Source organism: Sus scrofa, chromosome 3 (genome assembly GCF_000003025.6).
Source record: "Sus scrofa isolate TJ Tabasco breed Duroc chromosome 3, Sscrofa11.1, whole genome shotgun sequence".
Taxonomy (NCBI): Eukaryota; Metazoa; Chordata; class Mammalia; order Artiodactyla; family Suidae; genus Sus; species Sus scrofa.
Genome location: NC_010445.4, coordinates 115,312,338 through 115,333,440, shown reverse-complemented (window position 1 = coordinate 115,333,440; position 21,103 = coordinate 115,312,338). Strand labels below are relative to the sequence as shown.

The window sequence follows — 21,103 nt, the reverse complement described above, 5'->3', positions numbered from 1 at the left end:
AATAGTTAAGTCCCCACCTACTAATAACTATTTTAAATATAAATGGAATAAACTCCCTAATCAAAAAGCTTAGAGTGGCTGAATAGATAAAAGAGCAAGATCTGGCAATTCACTGTCTATAAAAGCCCCACTATAGACTTAAGGAAACACACTGCTGAAAGAGAAGGGATGGAAAAGCAATTCTGTGCAAGAGAAAGAAAGAGTGGGCATACTTACGGCAAAAAACAAAAACAAAAAAACAGCCCTTAGGTCAAAAACTGTCGTAGAGATGAAGGAGGTCATTATTTAATGATAAAAGAATTGATTCAACAAGAAGATCTAACAATTACAAATATATATGCACCCAACATCAGAGCACCTAAATATATAAAACAAATACTGACAGATCCGAAGGGAGAAATTGACAGCAATACAATAGCAGCAGGAGTCTTCTATATCCTACTTCCAATAATTGGTAGAGCATCCAGACAGAAAATCTATAAATAGCTGACTTGAACACTATAGACCAAATGAACCTAAAAGATACATTAAGAATTTCCACCCAGTGGCATTCTCCTTAGGTGTACACAAAACATCCTCCATGCTAAATCATAAGTTAAGTCACAAAACAAGTCTTAACAAATTTCAGAAGATGGAATAATTCTAAGAATCTTTTAAACCACAGTGAAATGAAACTAGAAATAAATAACAGCAAGAAAATGAAAAATAATAATAAATACAGGGAAAATAAAGGGCACGCTCTTGAATAACTGCTGAGTCAAAGAGGAAATCAAAGAGAATTTTTTAAATATCTTGAGACAAATAAAGACAAAAATACAACATACCAAAACTTATCAGATGCAGTAAAAGCAGTACTAAGGAAGTTTTATAGCCCCCCCAAAAAACATTAAAAAAAGAAAAGATTTCAAATACACAATCTAACTTTAAACCTCAAGGAACTAGAAAAAGAAGACAAACTAAGGCAAAGTTAGAAGGAAGGAAATAATACAAACTAGAGCAGAAATAAGTCAAACAGAGAAACAAAGAAACAATAGAAAAAAATAAAGAAAACTAAGAATTCATTTTTTGAAAAAAATAAAAACAAAATTGAAAAACTCTTAGCTAGACCAAGAAAAAAAAGAAATAAGACTCAAAGAAAATTAGAAATGAAATAGGAGATATTACAACAGATGCCCCAGAAGTAAAAAGGCTCATAAGAGAATTTAAGAACAATTATACATCAACAAGTTGGATAGCCTACAAGAAAGGGATAAATATCTAGAAACAGACAACCTACCAAACTAAATCGAGGGAAAGTAGAAAGCCTGAACAGATCCAAAACAAATAAAGATTTAATCAGTAATCAAAAACTTTCCCCAAATGAAAAGTCCAGGATAAATATGACCTACAGACTCAATGAAATTCCTATCAAAACTCCAATATTTTCACCGAAAGAGAAAAATCAATCCTAAAATTCATAAGGAACCACAAAAGACCCCGAATAGCCAAATCGGTCTGAAGAAAGAAGAACAAAGTTGGCTGCATCACACTTTCTGATTTCCAATTAACTACAATAATGAAAATAGTATGGTACCAGCTTAAAAACAAACACATAGAACAATGGAACAGAATCTAGAGCCAAGAAATAAACCCCCACACATACAGTCAACTAATCCTCAACAGCAGCACCAAAAATAAACATTGGAAAAAGGACTGTTTTTGGTGGGGGGGGGGTTGTTTGTTTGTTTGTTTGTTTTGCCACACTCAGGGCATGGAGAAGTTCCTGGGCCAGGGATCAAACTCATGTCATAGCAACGACCCAGGTTGCGCAGGATACTTAACCCACTAAGCCACATAGGAACTCCAAGAATAGATTTTTAAAATAAATGGTTTAGAGAAGACTGCATGTCCATGTGCAAGGAAATGAAACCAGACCTTTCACCACACAAAAGGATTAAAGACTTAAATCCATGACCTGAAACTATAAAACTCCTAGAAGAAAACAAAGGGGAAAAGCCCCTTGACATTAGTCTTGACAGTGATTTTTTTTTTTTTTTTGATATGATACTAAAAGCACAAGCAACAAAAGCAAAACAAACTGGTGAAATTACTTTACTTGGACTTCGGACACCAGTCGAAAGTCCAGGTTGTTACCTGCACTTCTGACCAACTAGCTCTAAACAAGAGGTTCCCAAAACCCCCTCCTCAAGTGCAATCAACTTGCTAGAGTGCCTCACAGAATTCAGAGAAACATTTTACTTACAAGATTACCAATTTATTTTAACAGGATTTAGGAATTGCCAGATAGAAGAGATATCTAGGGCAAGCTATGGGAAAAAGGTGAGTCATTCTTCACAAATCTCCACATGTTCACTAAGCTGGAAGATCTCTGAACCCAGTCCTCTGGGGTTCTAATGGAGGCATCATTACACAGCCACGACTGATTAAATCATTGGCCATTGGCAATTGATTCAATCTCCAGGCTCTCTTCCCTCCCAGGAGTTCAAGGGATGAGGGCTGAAAGTTCTAACCCTCCAATCACAAGGTTGATCCCACTGGCAACCAGCCCTCATCCTTAGGTGCTTTCCAAAAGTCACTTTATTAACACAACAAATGATAGCATTATCATTTTCAACACTTCGTAAATTCCAAGGGCTTTGGGAGCTACAAGGCAGGAACAGTGGAATAAGATCAAATATACACAATCAAATACATATTTCCTATAAACACAATATTGCAGGGTAAATATCAAAAATGTATATATTTATAACCCAATTAAAAATGGGCAAAGGATCTGAATAGGCATTTCTCAAAGAAGACTTACAAATGAAAAGACACATGAAAAGATGCTCAATATCACTAACTGAGAGGAAAATGTGAATCAAAACCACATTGAGACATCACCTCACACCTGTTAGGATGGCTTGTATCAAAAAGACAAAAGATAGCGAATGTTGGCAAAAGGATGTGCAGAAAAGAGAACCCTTGTGCACTGCTGGCGGGAATGTAAATTGGTACAGTCATTATGGAAAATGATATGGGGGCTCCTCGAAAAATTAAAAATAAGACTACTAGATGATTCAGCAACTCCACTTCTGGGTATACATCCAGATGAAATGAAACCAGTATCCCAAAGACACATCTGCACCCCCGTGTTCACTGAAGCATTATTCACAATATGGAACAGCCTAAGTGCCCATCAAAAGATGAATGAAGAAACTGTATTCACTATATATACACACACATATATACATATGTATACACATATATGTATACCTATGTACACACAGACACACACACATCCACGTATTATTCAGCCTTAAAAAAAGAAGAAAATCCTGTCATTTGTGGAGGCATGCTAACCCAGAAGACACTATGCTAAGTGAAAAAACCCAGACACCGAAAAAAAAAAAAAAAATACTGCATTGTCTCACTTAAATGTGAAATCTAAAAAAGTCGAATTCATGGAAGCAGAGAGTCGAATGGTGTTCACCAGGGGCAGGGCTGGGGGTTGGGGGAAACGAAGAAATATTGGTCAAACAGTATGAAGTTTCAGTTACACAGGATAAGCTCTAGAGATCTAATGTACAAAATAGTGACTATAGTTATTAACGTTGTAGCGTGTGCTTGAAATTTGCTGAGAGTAACTCTTAAGTGTTCTCACCACACCCACACAACAAGGTAACTATGTGAGGTGATGAATATGTTAATTAGCTTGACTATAGTAATTATCTCACAGGGTATATGAAAACATCATGTTGTATACCTTAAATATATACAGCTTTATTTAAAAAAGAAAAACTTTAAGTAAAAATTATAAACATTAAACAGGTGAGAGGAGAAAGTGCACGCTGACTGAAATAACATGAAGTCTATTGGTAATTACTTGAGATGTAAATGCACCAATTTTTAATTACATTTTAAAGGTTATGTGATGTATGCCACAGAATTGGTAATGCATTTTGTTAACAGTCCTTTGTTGAAGAACATTTAAACTGTTTCTAATTTTCCTTATTAAAACCAATGTATCATGAGCATAAATACACAAAAAGTGTATGATTATAACAGGTTTATAGAGTGAAGAATGTTATAATAAAATATTTAATTCAAATATAATAAAATATATAAAATGTAATACATAAGATATGACAAAACATATAATTACAATAAAATATTTAGGAGTTCTCGTCGTGGTGCAGAGGAAATGAATCCGACTAGGAACCATGAGGTTGCGGGTTCAATCCCTGGCTTTGCTCAGTGGGTTAAGGATCTGGCATTGCTGTGAGCTATGGTGTAGGTTGCAGATGCGGCTCTGATCCTGAGTTGCTGTGGCTGTGGCATAAGCTGGCAGCAACAGCCCCAAACAGCTAGCCTAGGAACCTCTATATGCCGCAAATGCTGCCCTAAAAAGACAGAAGACCAAAGAAAAAATATTTAACTCAAAATTTTGAATTAAATATATATAAATTTGAATTAAATATACAGATATCCCTGAGAAATCATATTTGGTGAGACTGAGAAGTCTAAAGTGACTCTTCTGGCACAAACTAGCACAGCACATAGAGCACATAAAACATAGAAGAAGATGTGTCTGTGATATAGAAATAAAACCAAGGTAGTGAAAAACAAAGAACAGGTAGAGCCCTGAGGAGACATTTCCTCTAGTCAGGTGTTCCCAAGAGATTCATCGATTCCACCCCAAAAAGAAATTGGAAGGTATATCTGACCCAAAAGTGTACATTGAATAATGTTACTTGTAGGTGCTCAGACTTAGGTTCACTAGTTCGTAAACTCTACTAGTTCTCATTTCGTAGTGTGAGTGTTCTCAATTAATCATCTTGTGGTCATTATCCAGCTGGAGTTGAAGAACTGGTCTGGGAATTTTGTGACTGGATTATCTCAATCAGGGAAATTCAACTCGGCCACTGCAGTTAAAATAATGAAGCCCCCATATAGGGTAGATCAACTCAACTTGGTTCTCTCCCAGAACTGGGTCTGAAGAAAGTCCAACTCTGTCCAAAAATGAATGCTTCATATTACACTAATCCCAGATCTGAAAAGGGGATTGATATTCCAAGGGAAACCTCACCTCGGCTGTTTTGGTACAAGTCACCAAAAGATATTTATCCCCTCAAATTTTATAGGACGTCTTCAAGATCTCTGGCCCTATCCAGTTTCTCAGATTTGATACCAGCTCAAGGCTAAACCCATATCCCCTTACCCTCACTTCTCTTAGAGGACATAGACCAGCACTGACCAGTAGGAAAAGGATGCAAGCGCATACGGTTTTAAATTTTCTGGTAGCTACACTTAGAAAATGGGGAGTTCCCGTCGTGGTGCAGTGGAAACAAATCCAACTAGGAACCATGACATTGCATGTTTGATCCCTGGCCTCGCTCAGTAGGTTAAGGATCCAGTGTTGCCGTGAGCTGTGGTGTAGGCTGCAGATGCAGCTTGGATCCTGGCTATGTTGTAGGCTGGCAGCTGCAGCTCCAATTGGATCCCTACCCTGGGAACTTTCATATGCTCCGGGCGTAGCCCTAAAAAGCCAGAAAAAAAAAAAAAAAAGTAAAATGAAACAGATGAAATCAATTTCAATAGTACGTTTCGTTTAACCGAATATATTCAAAATGATTGTCTCAACATTTAATCAGCATAAAAAATTATTCGTAAGGCATTTCCTATTCTCTCTTTGGACTAAGTCTTCAAAATCTGGTGGGTATGTTTTACACGCCTTGCTTCTCAATTTGGACGCGCCACATGTGGATCTGACATCCCTTTTGGACAGTGTAGACTAAATGACCTCATTCAGAGTCCTCCATCTCCAAATGTGATGCCATAGACTAGGCCAGGAATCAAGGCTGGATGCTGGTCCTCACCCGAGAATTTGCCAGTCTGTCTCACCTGTGAGTCTGAAACGGCCCAGAGAAAGCCAGTCTCTGTGCCCACAGGACCTGGCTGGGCAGCAGATGAAGCCAGACCTTGCTTCTCATCCAGGATCTGCTATCTGAGCTGCCACTGACTGCTGACGAAACAGTTAATTCCTTTTACATAATTTCTGAGAGGATGTCTCATTTCTTCATGTGAATTAGAAAAGGCTATTTTTAAAAATCAAAGAACCATCTGGAGGGGGAAGTGGCTTCCTCGCCAGTGACCTTTGTGTGCACTTCACCTTTAAGGAGCACTGGCCTCCAGAAGGAAAGCTCATCTCATGCCAGAAAGGCCAATGTCGCGCCCTCTTGCAGCCAGCTAGCCACCCACGGGTCAGGGTCAGTGGGGGAGTCGGCCGCAGACCAAGGAGATGAACTCGGGCTCCTGGAGGGGTGAGTGGGGAAAACATCCTGGAGACCTTTCTTTGAAAATCTAATCCAGGGTGTGGAGGAGGCTCAGAACCTACGCCACTGGGTTTCAGCAATGCCATCATTAGCACTTCTGTCTGACACTTAAGACACCCCAGGAGGAGATGGCACTGTTACCCTAGAGTAAGGAAAGAACCTGGCTGCAGGTCCTGATGAAGGAAAGTCTGAGAAAGGATACAGAGTGGCAGACAAGGTGTGGTGATGCTGTCTCAGTGTCGGGCCCAGTGTTCAGGACTAGGCATGTGAGAAAGGAACAGAGGGCTAAGGCAGTGCCTCAGGCACTCATCCATGCATTGTGATTCTCTGGACTCTCCTGGGGCAGGCTGCTGGCCAGTGTTGGCCTGACCTCTCCAGCACCCACTCCTGTAAGGCCAGTAGTGGATGCTTCATGACACAGTGCTGCTGGACAGGTGAGCATATCCTGGGGTTATCAATAATCCATGTATTCTCATGTTCCGCTGATGCATATTAAATACCTAGGTCCAATTAGCTTCTTAAAAAGATCATTTCCACATAGAAACCACCCAAGTGCCCATTAGTAGATGACTGGTTTAAGAAGATGTGATATATACCTACATACAATGGAATATTTATTCAGCCATAGAAAAGAGTGAAATATTACCATTTGCAGCAACATGGGTGGACCTAGAAATTATCATACTAAGTGAAGTGAGTCAGACAAAGATAAATATCATCTCATGTCACTTATATATGGAATCAAAAAATAATACAAATGAATCTGTATACAGAACAGAAAAGGACTCACAGACAAAGAGAATAAACTTAATGGTTACCAAAGAGAAAAGGGAATGGGAGGAACAAACTAGGAATATGAGATTGACAGATACAAACTACTATACGCAAAAGAGAAAAGCAGTGAGAATTTACTGCATAGAACAGGGAACTATATACAATATCTTATAATAACCTACAGTGGAAAAGAACCTGAAAAACTGTATATATGTATGTATATACACATAATATCACTGAGTCACTTTGCTATACACCTGAACCTAACACAATATTGTAAATCAACTATGTTTCTATTTTGCGAGCTTGTTTGGAGGTTCTGGCAGGGCAGTGCAGCTACTCGTATATCCTGACCATAAAACGGTCGTTCCTCCATCAGGGATGGCCATCCTCTTCCACCGAGCACGCAGGTTTGGGAGGGATGCACATGGAGCAGTGAGGGAGGAAAGGAACACCCACCTAGCCAGCCAGATCAGCCAAATCAACCCTGGCGATCAATGGGGTGACAGATGTCACAGCCAGATCGCCCTCAAATCCACTATGCTTCTATTTGAAAAGGTTCATCTTCCCCCGAAATAACTGCCTTTCAACCAGTTTGGGAATCCTGAATCTGTGACCCCTCATTTCTCTCCCTCCTGCTCTTTACTCCCTGGGTTGCTGAGTTGCTGACAAGGTTCTGTGGAAGCACAAAGAGAGCAGAGAGCACAGAGGTACAACCTCCTATGGAGCTGTTGGCCAAGACTTCAGGGCTGTGACATAACAGCAGGGACTTAAAAGCTGGGTGGGAGTTTGTCATGTAGAAAAACAAAAGAGGAACATCTCAGGCAGAAGACACAATAGTCATGGCAAAAGAGTCAAGAGAAGGGTCAGCAAGGTGGAATCCAAGTTTAAAGGCTTCGCATGCTGCCCCAGGCCACCTCGGGGACTGGACCTACGCTGAAGGTCTCCCGGCTTCTGTAGATTTCTTTTGGCACACGGCACAGTTGAAATGTGTTTGGTCTCTTCTGTAATTTCACTTGCATGTATCTGATTTCACATTACATTTTTTTTTCTAGACAAGCATAAAAATAATCCCCCAATTTGACATGCCCAGAGCTTCCTAACATCCCCAAGTCTGTGAGCTGTTCTTACAAACAACATAAGTGACTTCAACATTTCCCACCAACGCAGCTGTAGCACTTTTAATGTTTACAATCCTGTGTCACCCTGGGTCTGAGATGCTCTTCCAATTAAACCCCGGTTACACTTCTCTTTCCAAGTGCGAAAGAATCCAATTAAAGTTAATGAAAGCAATCAGTCTGCAAGTCTCGGGGTGTTCTGCCCCATTTGTGAATGCAGGTAATAACACCCACTGACCTCGTGGAGGGACAGGAGGCACCATCGTTCTCTGCAAATAAGCCAGACCCGAGCTAGCCAGGGAAATCCAGAATTAGGAGGTCACCCGTTGGACTCCCCCACAAAGTTCAGGATCCCATTAAGCATTAACTGTAGGAGTCTGTCCTTTAAGGAGCTTCAGGTTCATTTGGATGCCATATGGCTGGGGCTTAGCAGTGCCTCCCATAAGCCTGAAATCCTGGGGCTCTCTGCACTTATTTTTAAGAAGCCATTCATTGCATTACCCTTGATGTTCTATCTGGCTTCCAAGAGGCAGCTCCCAAAGAATAACACCATTAGAGCACCCAAAGCCTGTGAGGTAGAATCAGCTCAAGTCCTTGATCTAAGCTTGTACAACATTCTCCAGCCCTTGGTGCTAACTCTCAGAGCTCCAGGTGGACCTGCTGGGGGTCAGCTCAGGGGTCAGGCTAGGACCCTTCAGAAAGCATCAATGGGACCCCCGTCTCCATGGCAAGGAAGCTGTGAGGACACCCCTCAGAGGCTCATGGTAAGTGTCCAGTGTCTGAGGGGTGTCCTGACACTGGACATTATCGTGAGCATTTCTTGTCACCATTCGTCCCCAAGCAGGCTCCTCACTCCAGTGGCATTCCTTCTGCCCAAGTTCAGTTGAAACAAACCCCACACCCACCTAGGCTGTTTGCTCCTCACTGTTCTGCATTTATTTTGAAGGGTGACTCACTGAACATTCATTTCTTGGCAGAATTGTGCAGTTTTGACCTCACAGTGATAGTCCTATGCTTTCTGTTTCCTCAGATCACTGTCCTTAGATGTGAGACTCTGACCCTGGCCCCATCTGATACCAATGAAGGAGGCTGTCCGTGTTCTGGGGGAGCCTCAGCTCTGGCTGGGGAAACAAAGCTGACACTTGTGAGTGGTTGGAAAACTGAACAAGGCAGTAAATAATTAAGTGCTACTCAATTACATAATTGATTAATTATAACTAATTGCTACTTAAATGAACTGCTCTAGCCCACATTGATCTTCCTTGGCTCTGACCTCATAAAGAGGCCATGGTCTGAACCGCTTATCCTGGCACTTACACACTGTTCAGAACATTCCTCCCAGCCCATCATGGACAGGTCTCCCCTGGCATGACTGGTAGTATCCCCAAGGGCAGGACCAGGTCTTTTTGAGGTAAGAACTGGCCCTTCCTCCTCTGTATCCCACAGCAGAATCAGCCCATTAGAAGCATAAGTCTCCTTGCTTCATAAACAGTAGGTGAATAATGCCAAAATATGGACCGGCGTTCACACAGCCTATGTGCCCCAGCTTCCTGCACCTATGAGCATAAGCTAAGGTCACACAATCATAATCAATTTTTCTTTATTTACTTAGTCCCTTTAGCATGGCCTTAGGAATGTTGCACCTTATGCTCCTCTACTCTGTTTTATGAAGCCACCAGGGCAGTGCTTCTGTCACTGGCCATCCTGCCCTACTAGGACCCATCCTGCCACCACCATGCCAATGGCTCACGCAAGACCCTTTTTTCCCCTTTGCACTGTTTGATGGATAACACAAAGCCAGGGGGTTGCCCACCTACCTCCTTCTGTCTGCTTCTTTAAGGTCTCAGGTCTCCCCTCTAGGCTCTGAGCAGCTTGAGCAGCATCTCTTCTCATCACTCTTCATTCCCTGGAAGAGACATCACATGAGTCAGCTACTCTACCAAAACAAGATACCATAGACTGGGGGGGCTTAAACAACGTAAGTTTATCATTTCGGAGTTCTGGAGGCTGTAAGTCCAAGATGAAGGTGTTCAGTTTGGACTGATTTCATTCTTCTTGCTGTGTCTTCACATGGTTCTCCTTCAGGTGAGTCTCTGTCTTAATCTTCTTATAAGGACACTGATTAGATTGGATTAAAGCCCACTCCTAAGACTTCATCTTACCTTAACTACATCTTTAATGGCCCTATGTCCAAATACAGTCATATTCTGAGCCACTGGGGTTAGGATGTCAACCTATGGGCTTGGGGAAGATTCATAATTTGGCCAAGACAGCCACTAATAGCCGAAGAGGAGATGACAGACAGATGGATAGAAAACAGAACGGCTGTTGAATAGGTGTTTGACCCTCACCAAAAGGTGGGACTAACAGGTCGGGAGAGTCTTTCCTAGTCCTGAGCCTTTTCTACTCCACCACATCCTTCCCTTTCTCCCTGAAAGAGACAGGCTTTCCAAGACAATAATTCCTGTTCCTTCTCCAGCCACAGGACCCAGGCTCCACATAGTCTCGATGTAAGTGCATGGAGAGAAATGACAAGGGGGCACACGAGGTGAGCCGGTAGGGCTGACTTCCTCACACACACCCCTGGGAAGCATCTGGCTCTCTCTGGGGAAGAGAGCAGAGGACACAGTTCAGACTGTGGCTCCCCACGCACTGCTGGAAATTCTAACTCAACACTGAAATGCAGACTTTGTAAATAATCAACATCTCAAACGGAGCCCAAACCCTGGAATTGGGGCCTTTTTCTTTTCATGTTCAGCAAAATCATTATTGTTGTTGTACAAGAGCTGCCCTCCCAGTGGCAGGAGTGGCCCAATAATTATGGGGGGCTGAGAGTGCTCAGGGTCAGCAAAACAAAGAGGAGGAAATTGCCTGCACAGATTGGCTCAAATATCAGGTTCAACGAAGAAGAAAACACAATTTGTTCATTTGGAAAATGACTCTGGTGACATGAAGGCCCTACATGTTGCTGGAATTCAGGGGAAAACACGGCAACAGGTGGGGGCGGAGAGGGGGGGCAACCCCTGGGGAGAAGAGACAGTTTGCTGCTTTTAGACCCGGGATCAATATTGCGGGTCAAGCAAATGGACAGTGGAAGAGACCCTCTGTCATATTTACGAGTTTAGATACTCAGGCCCATAAATCAGCAGGGCTCCAAGGGGCTCTAAGTCCTTCTCCGGAGGCAGTGCCTTCAAAGGGGCCTTGCCACAGCTCCCAGAACAGGCAGCACTTCTGGGACACTTCCAGGAAACAGGTCCCTTGGAAGGAGAGCTGACAGTTTCCACCAACGGGGCTCCTCACCACTAAGATGGGACATGGGTGTGAACTTATGGCTGCATCTGCATCCATCAACATTCCAGGAGCTTCTCCCAAGTTCCTTCCTCTCCATTCCCTCCTCTGCACAAGGTGACATTTAAACTCACCATGACCCAGGGCCGAGGACACAGAGAGGTTGTCTGTGACACTGTCTGGCACTTAATTGACTCACACTAGGTGGCTTCTTGGTCAAAGGACCACCCACTTGGTTGCCTAGGATTGTCAAGGTTACACCTCTGGTCCCAGGATAATCACTAACATCCAAAGTGTCCCCACTTGAACATTAAGTTAGGCAGATACCCTTATTCTCTGGACTCTTACAGGACAAGATCTCTGCCCTTCCATGCTCTTCAGCCATGACTCTCCAATGGGTCCAAATCCACCTGGAAAAGGCACCCAGGATCAGGGGCCTTTATACGATGCAAGCAGGTCCTCCCTTTGGGAATTATGAATATAGGGCCAAGTAGAAGATCACTATGCCTGTGGGCCATGACTCAGTCCCAAGTCTCTGTGCAACCAATTGCCACACTGAGCACATGCGCATGCTCTCTGAGGTCTCCCCAGCACCCCGTCCTTCAAGGCAGGGCCCAGCCAGCTTCCTGGAGCTGAGTTCCGTCTCCCTCTTTCCTCAGGCTCCCAAGTACCTTTGCAATTAAGCCCCTTTCTCAAATGTAATCCAGACACGTCTCTACCTGTCTATCCTGCCTGGGCTGAGAATTAATAGATCCACCCTCAGATACAGAAACAAATAGCTATTTCCAAAGTATAATGGGGGTTCTTATCATCACTGGGGGCTGGCAATGAGCAGGGCATAGGAGATGGTTTTGTGGAGAAAAAGATCTAAGTTGGAACTTAAAGCATAGAGAGGCTTTAAATCTATAAGAGGGGCAGGAAGAAGGCCAGGGGTGTGATGGCACTGAGGTGAGAAAGACTGAGGAACCTGGCCATCAGTGACCAGGCAGCAGAGGGCATAGGGGCAGGGATCTGAGGCCAGGCCCTGGCCACATCCCCAAGGAGCCCAGGCCGCCTCACGCCCGCTCGCCAGCTCCCACAGATCCTGCCATCTGCACTATTCCACTTAATGACACTGTCTGGCACTTAATTGACTCTTAAACATAAAGCTGCTATTGTGGACAATGTTCAGTTGTTGCTAATTAAGTCGTTGAAAATTGAAATAAAGCGCAAAGACTGAACCTTTCAAAATGACCCAGTGAAAGAGAATGACTTTGTCATCTATAAAAAAATAAAATAAAACATGGGACACCCTCAGTCTCCCAGGAGTTTCCAAACAAGCTGGGCAATTAATGGGGGAGGGAGCCTGGCAGAAGCCAGGGAGGTCCGTGTATGGGAGCCCAGACTCCTTCATTCACGTACAGGACCTCACAGTTTCTGTTGCTTTCCATTTGTGCAGGAACTGTGTGGTGTGGCCTTTAAAATTCCAACTTTTAGTCTAATTCTAGTTTTGTTTGTGAAAGACTGCTCAGTAGCATAAGCAGGAAGTTAGCTCAAGAGAGCGTTTTTTCCTCAGCCCACCTGGAGAAAGCACTAAAAAGTGGTTAATACCTACCACTTTAGAAACAGGAAGAAAACATAAAGGATTTTCTTTTAATCCCAGCAGCTATTGAAAAGATAAACAGTAAATATAAGTGGAATTACAACAACTAACCATATTACCAGCAGTCAATTGCTGTAGAATAAACATGCTTATTTCCAGGGCGTTCTAATATATTCAAAGACATGGAGAATGGCACCAGAAGAATTTATCACTGACATTTGCTAAATTAGATATTCCCGAGGTTTGCCTATATGGATGACAACATTTTTAGCACTTCAAGGTCCTTGCAAGAAAAAGTCTCTATAAAAATTCAGGACGGTATTGTTATCATCGACACTTTAAAATTGACTATGATTGTTACAGCAGTTTGAAAATCAAAGAGACCCAAAAAGAAGGGGAAAATTATATGGGCACTCTATATTTGAATTTTTATACAGGAGATTTAAAACATAATATTGTGATGTTTATTTCAGATAAATTTGTTTTTACCTAAGACTTTTTTTTTCTGAGCCAAAGTCAATGCACATTTTATCAAAGACCCACCAGCCAGGTAATACACATCAACAACCCGCCATTAACCAGGGCATCATGTTTGACACTTCAGCTCTCAACCTGTTTAACTGTGCTTTCCATTTTGGCTGCTGTCCTAATTAATGACTCATCTATAAATCGGGGATGATAAAACATACCTCATACATGTCACATCCATAATTATAAGGAGTGAGTCATATCATACATGGTACCTGGCTTGGTAGAGTGCTTGGTAAGTGTTTGAATTTTATGGTTCTCTTTAATTTTTCTTGGCATTTTGTTAATGCTTATGATTTTTTTACTCTTTGGTTTCCAAGGCTATTTAGAAATAAATAATAACCAAATAAAAAGATCTTTTTGTATGACAAAATCTCCTAATGTGGCCCATTTCCAAAGCTACTCACAGTAATCAGAGGCCTTGGGTGTCAGTTTGAGGTTCTTTGGCTGGGCTGCCCACCCCTTAGTGGCTCAAGACCAAATTTTCACAGTCACCAAGATCCAGCTCTATCCCAGAGGATAATCAGTTTAAAATATAGAAATGGACTGAATTGCAAACAACTGTAAGCTATTTTACTATTAACGTATTTGTATTCCTGCATCACTTTTCTTTCTTTCATTACTATAGAGAATCAATACGCTACTTTAGGAAAATTCTCAAGATTATGATGGATGCCTCCAGCCTCCCCTTCAGCAGGAGATCTGGGCTTCCTGCTCATCTGTTCCCCAATCTTTATCTCCCCTCCCTCCTCCAATGACCCATCACCTGTACTTATTTCTCTACTAAGTCTGTTTACTAAAACTATGCAACCTCCAACAACCTCCAGAATTTAGAAACAATAAATTCCTTAGGTCAAGGGCTACAGCTGGCATTTGTTCCAAATCCTGTCAATAGCTGGTTCTCAGCTAATCATCTTTGAATGGAACTTATCTTTGTTGTTACAGCAATGCTGTCATCAGACAGTAACAATGCTGAGATTTGGGGTCTAGACATTATGTTGGTACCAGTTAAGCTTACTTTCTGAAAGATGAGTCTTATCCAGACCATCTCAGCTCCAGCTATAGTTGGCCCTTCCACAGTGCCATATGCAAACATGAGCCTAGGGCAAGGGATATGTAGCTTTGGTCAATGACCCAACCCTCCAGTGGTCAAGAACAGCTGTGAAGAGGGGCACTGTGAAACTGGTAAACCCACTATGAAGCTTAAATAGAACTTCAACCTTGTTCCTGTTTGTGTGCAATAGGGACACATCAACTAAAATTACCTAACACTTTCTGAACAAACGGAGCCAGCTTATATATACTTTTATCCTATAGAACATTAAATATAAGGCACAGACCCGGCCTTAGAACAACATGCAATAAAACATATCGCACTGCCGCCATATCCATCAAAACCCCATTCAGCTACCATAGCCAGATGCAAGGGAATTTGAATCATCAGTTAATGTTCTGATCTGTGGGTAATTCCTAACCACAATTTAAGTTTAACCAACCCCATAACTTCTTTGGCTTTCTTCGGCAGAGACCCAAAATGCATAAAAATAAAGTACCTCATCCTGGTTTTTCTCCTCTAGGGCATCTTTTCATGTGAGGAGACATTATATGCTCAGACCCAGGAAAAGTATTAGAATTCGATTTCTGTGATCGTTTTATGGGCTGAGCCCACAGATGCGTCTGAGAGGCCACACTACCTCCCAGCAGAAACGTAGGCCCTGACTATGTTCACCACACCAGATTCTCAACTTTGGCCTCTTCCATCTGTCTTGCTGCTCTGTCTGCCTGCCCATTCGGCACAGAATATGAAATTCTCTGTAGGCTGTGGGTACCGGCCCCAGAGTGTACTTTGCAATCTTCTGCTACAAACCAGACCTTCCAATAAAAAAGAAATCACAAATCTCACCATGCAGTACTTTCCCTGGATCTTTAACTCTTAAGTTGTGGCTGTTATACAAAGGCAACATGTGACTTGCTATCTCACTGGCTTGAAAAATTAGACCAGTGGAACCATATATCTCAAATAAGGTTTTGTGAGTCACCAACATGATGCTAGAAGTGCCTTCGGAGATCGCCTCATCAGGCCCCTCCTCTGACATATAAGGACATGAAATCAAGAAAGTTTAAGAGACCTTCATGCTTCAATCCTGCCCTCTGGACACCTGCCCTTGAGGTTTTCCATGCCCACCCCAGGGCCAGTCACCCACGTAACCAACATTCTCTCAGAGCTCTAATGCGGCAAAGAGACTTTCCAGCTCTGAGTTTGTTTTCTGCTTTGCCCCAACTCACTGATGAGCAGACATACAGTAGAATTCTATGGTGTTAACTCCTTTGTAAATGAATGCCTTTTGTTAGATCCTTCAAAATAGGTGCTGGCAAAATAACCATCCTATATATCGTGCAGCCCTCAGCCTTTCAGTGACATTATCTCACTTGATGGACTAAATCAACAAAAAGTTTCTTTGTTTAGGGAGAGAAGAATGGGAAAGGCAGAGATAGTTGAATCACAGAAGAGCCCATCTGAAAAAGATTCAGAAACACGGATGAGGCTCAGCGACAGCATATTTTTCCATTTTGGAGTTGGGAGCTGAAAGCCAACACCACCACCATCGTCGTTTCCCTTTTGAGGAGCTCAGGCCTGAGGATATGTCTGAAATAGAAAACAACTGACCTCTTGGTGAGGCACCGAACTCAGAACCATCAACTTCCTGAGAACCCTGAAATGCTCCCAGTGGGGTCTGGGCAAGGCAGGGTGTGCGTTTAGGCTGAAAGATTCTGATCACAGAGGCTGGAATCCAAGAAGAGGTCTGCTCTGGCCAGAAGCCGGTTCCGGCCTCTTCCGACCCAGATGGCCTGACTGCTCCCCCAGGACGGATTGGAACTCATGGATGTGAAAGTCAAGGTATTTTTTTCTTGTCACTGATGATGAAAACATATTTATAATGTCAAGGAAAATTATGACATAGAGTATTCCACTATTTAATCATATTAAGTTTACATTTCTCCATAATCTCTGATCTTCCTTACACACACACACACACACACACACACATACACACACAAACTGCTTTGCAGCTATAAGAAGCAGTGGCACAAAATTGTATATTTTTGTATAGTATTATTATCTGTCTTGTATTTTTTCCAAGCTTCTACAGTTTCCATGTCATAATGATTTGATTTGTATAAGCATAATTCCAGGGAGGAGGGTTCAGATGATCCCTAAATTTGTAAATAAAGAGAATTTCTGGGTATAAATCTAAGTTAGTTTGCCAGGGAAAGAGCTAAGCCAGCCACGGAAGGAAGCCAGGATCTGATTTGTTGGATGGAGACTGAGATGCTGCAGATCACTGACATGACTGGGTGCAGCCTCGGGGAGCCAGGGCTGTGAAAGGACAGCTCAGAGAGGAGGACATGCAGCCAGCAGTACCTGAGAGGGAGGCCCAGTATCCAGGCCTTGGGCATTTGGCCACCTGGGAGGTGCCCTCCTCTATGAGCTGGGAAAAGTTCATCAGACTCCACCAGGCCCAGATCAAGTCTCCCCCTTGGCTCAATTCCTTGGTCACTCAGCAGTTTGGGTGATATTGCATCGTTCCAGAAATGCTGCCCAGAGATGGGACTGGCCTGAGTCTGTGCTGGAACATTCTAGTCACCATCTAGGCATTTGCCGCTGTGAATGCATGATCTGGTGCCCACTTCCACAACAGGCTCACATGGTTGATGTTTTCACCTCCGGGGACCTGGCTACCTCTGTATATATACACAGAACTGACCAATGGTGACCTCATCAGGCTGAATGACACCAATAAGGCCCTGGCCAAGGGCAAGCAGGCACCCCTCCAGGGTCCAGCCTTCTCTCTCTACCAACTGGATCGTGCTATGGAGTAACTTAACCAGGCTATGGTTACCATTCCCCCCAGGCTGGTTAACTTGCTGGTTCACGGCTTTATACGCTCCTAGAGAAGATTGATATAAACACCCTTGTGCCTTTGGCTTTTGTATTTAAGGCATTGTAAGGATTGCTAACAATTATATTCCCCCAACCCACAGGCTTTTGGCCCACAGGCCTGACAAATTCCAGGATGATTTACGGATTGCCAGAGGAATCCAAGAGTGAGAGCAAAGAAGTTTCGCCTTAATTCAAGGACACAAACTCTGAGACGCAGAGGCGACTGAGTTCCACGGCAGTGCCTATGGGGTCACGGCATAGAGCAGCATCCCTCAGAACCTCGGTGTCCCATCCCCTGCCCCTGGACATGCCTGGCCCTAGCTCATAAGAAAGCTTGACCTGCTCTAGACTCAGCCTATAGCAATGCCCTTCTCATCTTGCAACCTCTATTCCTATTAAACTTGACTTGAATTTTGTATTTGCCTTGCCTCCAGATAACACTGTCTTCTGCAATATGAAGCTAGAGGTAGATGACAGGAATGATTGCTGAGTTGTTTGAACTTCCACCCTTAGACTCAAAAAGGAAATGATAGCTCAACGAACTCTTCATTAAAAGTACTATATTTCAGCCAAAATAGAACATACCAGAATACAAGGTTTCTGGGCACATTTTTTAAGGTGCATGTAAGAATTCAAATTTTCCCATGTATATGTCACCTTTTAATAATATTAAAACTAATATGGCTGATGGTCCCAAGGAAAAAGCCATTCTCTTTATCAGAGACCAGCAACCCATGACCAGCCTGCCAAAAGTGACCAGCGTTGAGGTTGAGAGAGAAGCCAAAGAACTCACAGTGCAGTGATTTTCCTGACTTGACTCTCAGCATTACTAAGACTTTGGCTTTGCTCATCATTCTGGAGTGTTCTTCTCCTGGCAAGCTCACAGGAGAAGCTGGAATCTCTGAGGAGAAACTCTCTGTCCAAGGCTCCTGGCCCAAGGGAGGTTTGGGGCTGCACGTGCCTTCAATGTAACTTATCCAAAATGTATTGCATCATCTCCACAATAATCTCCACACACACATCAAACATATGCACGGCACACACAAACCTATGCAGCACACACACATACGTGCACACAAATGCACACACACGCACACACAAGCACACATATTCCTGTATCTTCTGTCTCAATGAATGGCCTCACTAGCCTCCCAATTGCTTGAGCAAAAGCTAGATAATTCTCAAATCCCCCTCTTCCATTCCCCAGAGCCATGAACTCTAAGCACTATCTACACTCATCCCTAAATACCTTATTCTCTAACCCACAACTAGATTCCCATTATCTCTCATCTGAACTCACAGTTCAGGATCTGGAGATGCTATAACTAAAGAGATTCCACATCACCTTGAAAATCCAGGCCACTGATCCGTTGTCAGGTGTACTGCGCGGGGTGTTACAGAAACACCTCTGAGCTCAAGTCGTTCCCAGACTACTTAGAATGTGCTGCCTGATCATGAAGAAATGAAAAAAGGGGAGTTCCCATCGTGGCACAGCAAAAACAAATCCAACTAGGAACCACGAGGTTGCAGGTTCGGTCCCTGGCCTCGCTCAGTGGGTTAAGGATCCAGCGTTGCCGTGAGCTGTGGTGTAGGTTGCAGACTCGGCTTGGATCTGATGTTGCTGTGGCTGTGGTGTAGGCCAGTGGCTGTAGCTCCAATTTGATCCCTAGCCTGGGAACCTCCATATGCCACAGGTGAGGCCCTAAAGAGCAAAAAAAAAAAAAAAAAAAAAAAAAAAAAAAAAAATGGAGGAGTTCCCGTCGTGGCGCAGTGGTCAACGAATCCAACTAGGAACCACGAGGTTGCAGGTTCGGTCCCTGGCCTCGCTCAGTGGGTTAAGGATCCAGCATTGCCATGAGCTGTGGTGTAGGTTGCAGACTCGGCTTGGATCTGATGTTGCTGTGGCTCTGGCGTGGGCCAGTGGCTACAGCTCTGATTCGACCCCTAGCCTGGGAACCTCCATATGCCGTGGGAGCGGCTCAAGAAAAGGCAAAAAAGACCAAAAAAAAAAAAAATGGAGAGAGAAAAGGAAAAGTGATAACTAAATAGAATAACCCCTGAATGAGTTCTCTGGAGGGGAAAAGACTTATGGGATAGGAGTTATCAGCAAGGCTTCCTGGAGGAAGGAGAAACTTGAGCTAAACCACCAAGAAAGAGCAGAACTTGAATCTATGCAGTAGAAGGAACAGAGGAGCAAGTCTTGAGAGCCAAAAGAACCACCGGCTACACAGGAGACAGAGGAGAGCTGACTCTCTGTCAAAGGTGGTAAAAAATGGGGAAAAGCAAGATAAGTCAAAATAAGGAGGTAGGTGCTATGGAGCCGGGGTTTGGGCAGCTACAAAGACCAGGGAAGATGAAGCAAGGAGACCTAAGTTCCTGGAGAAAGGAGTGAATACGTTGGGCTCTTCTCCTTGCTAAGTTCAAAAAAGGCAAAGTGGGTGAGTAGCCAGGAAAACCAGCCCTGGAACCAAAACTACTGCCTCTGCCTAGAGCCATCTTTTTGACTAAGGCCCTATGTCTCATCCTGTCCGCTGCCAGCCTCTTCGATCTACCAAAGTAACTGTCAGGGCATGTGGTTCCTTTCCCAAGTATTGGCCAAGTTCTCCCAGAATACAGAAAAGCATCCACTTAGACTTCCAAAGTATAAATTCCAAGGTCAAAGATGCCACGTTGCCCACATATGGGATTAACGATTAACAGAGGACGGTACTTCCAGCAGAAAAGCCTTTCATTCACTGAGGAGAGAAAAGGGTGCCCCACCCTGCCGAGGGAAGCGAGACCTGAACTGTGCATCTCTTCTCCAGACTTGGAAACAAACTAGACAGGCCCAAGGCATTCAAGTTAGTACCAAGCAATGGCAGAGGGAAATGAAGAGTTCACTTCCTGGGGCCTGGAGAGAGTGAGCCTTAAGTGGGGCCAAGCTTATTTTTTAAAAACAGATGTCTTCCAACCCACCAGGTAGATAATCCATGGGCAAGCACTGATGGCCTCCAGGGTCGTGTGCACACGTCCAAGTCAGGAAACGAGCTGCCACAGGGAGTTCCCATCATGGCTCAGGGGAAACAAATATGACTAGCATTCATGAGGACTTAGGTTCAATCCCCAGCCTTGCTCAGTGGGTTAAGGATCCAGCATTGCCATGAGCTGTGGTGTAGACCAAAAATGTGGCTCAGATCTGGCATTGCTGTGGCTGTGGTATAGGCCAGTGGCTACAGCTCTGATTCAACCCCTAGCCTGAGAACCTCCATATGCCATGGGTGCAGCCCTAAAAAGACAAAAAAGAAAAAAGATAACAAGCTGCCACAAGCACCCAGGACAAGAGGCTGAAATCATACAAGAGAAGGGTGGAGCTGGGGAGCTTGGCATTCAGGCCTCAAGACTTGGCATTCAGGCCTGAAGACTATTCCCACAGCCTTTGAAACAGTAGAAAGAACTGTGGCTAGAACTTGGGATCTGTATTTTCATTCCTGCTCTGCTAGTTGTGATATTCAAGGAAGTTGCTTAGCCCGTCTAGGCTTCAGAACACCTCCCTGGAAAACAGAGGTTACGAGACCTC

The 21,103-nt window shown here is 43.5% G+C and overlaps 1 long non-coding RNA gene across 2 annotated transcripts in view; it reads right to left on the bottom strand.

Moving 5' to 3' along the window:
* Positions 1-21,103, bottom strand: part of LOC102165540 — a 282,871-nt gene that overhangs the window by 127,310 nt on the left and 134,458 nt on the right. The window contains exons 4-5 of one of the 2 annotated variants that reach the window (XR_002342823.1): positions 16,273-16,520; positions 10,024-10,112 (exon numbers count right to left, since the gene is read on the bottom strand). This is a non-coding gene — a long non-coding RNA (uncharacterized LOC102165540). The remainder of the gene's footprint in view (positions 1-10,023; positions 10,113-16,272; positions 16,521-21,103) is intronic. The other variant, XR_001307847.2, reaches the window with a different exon arrangement.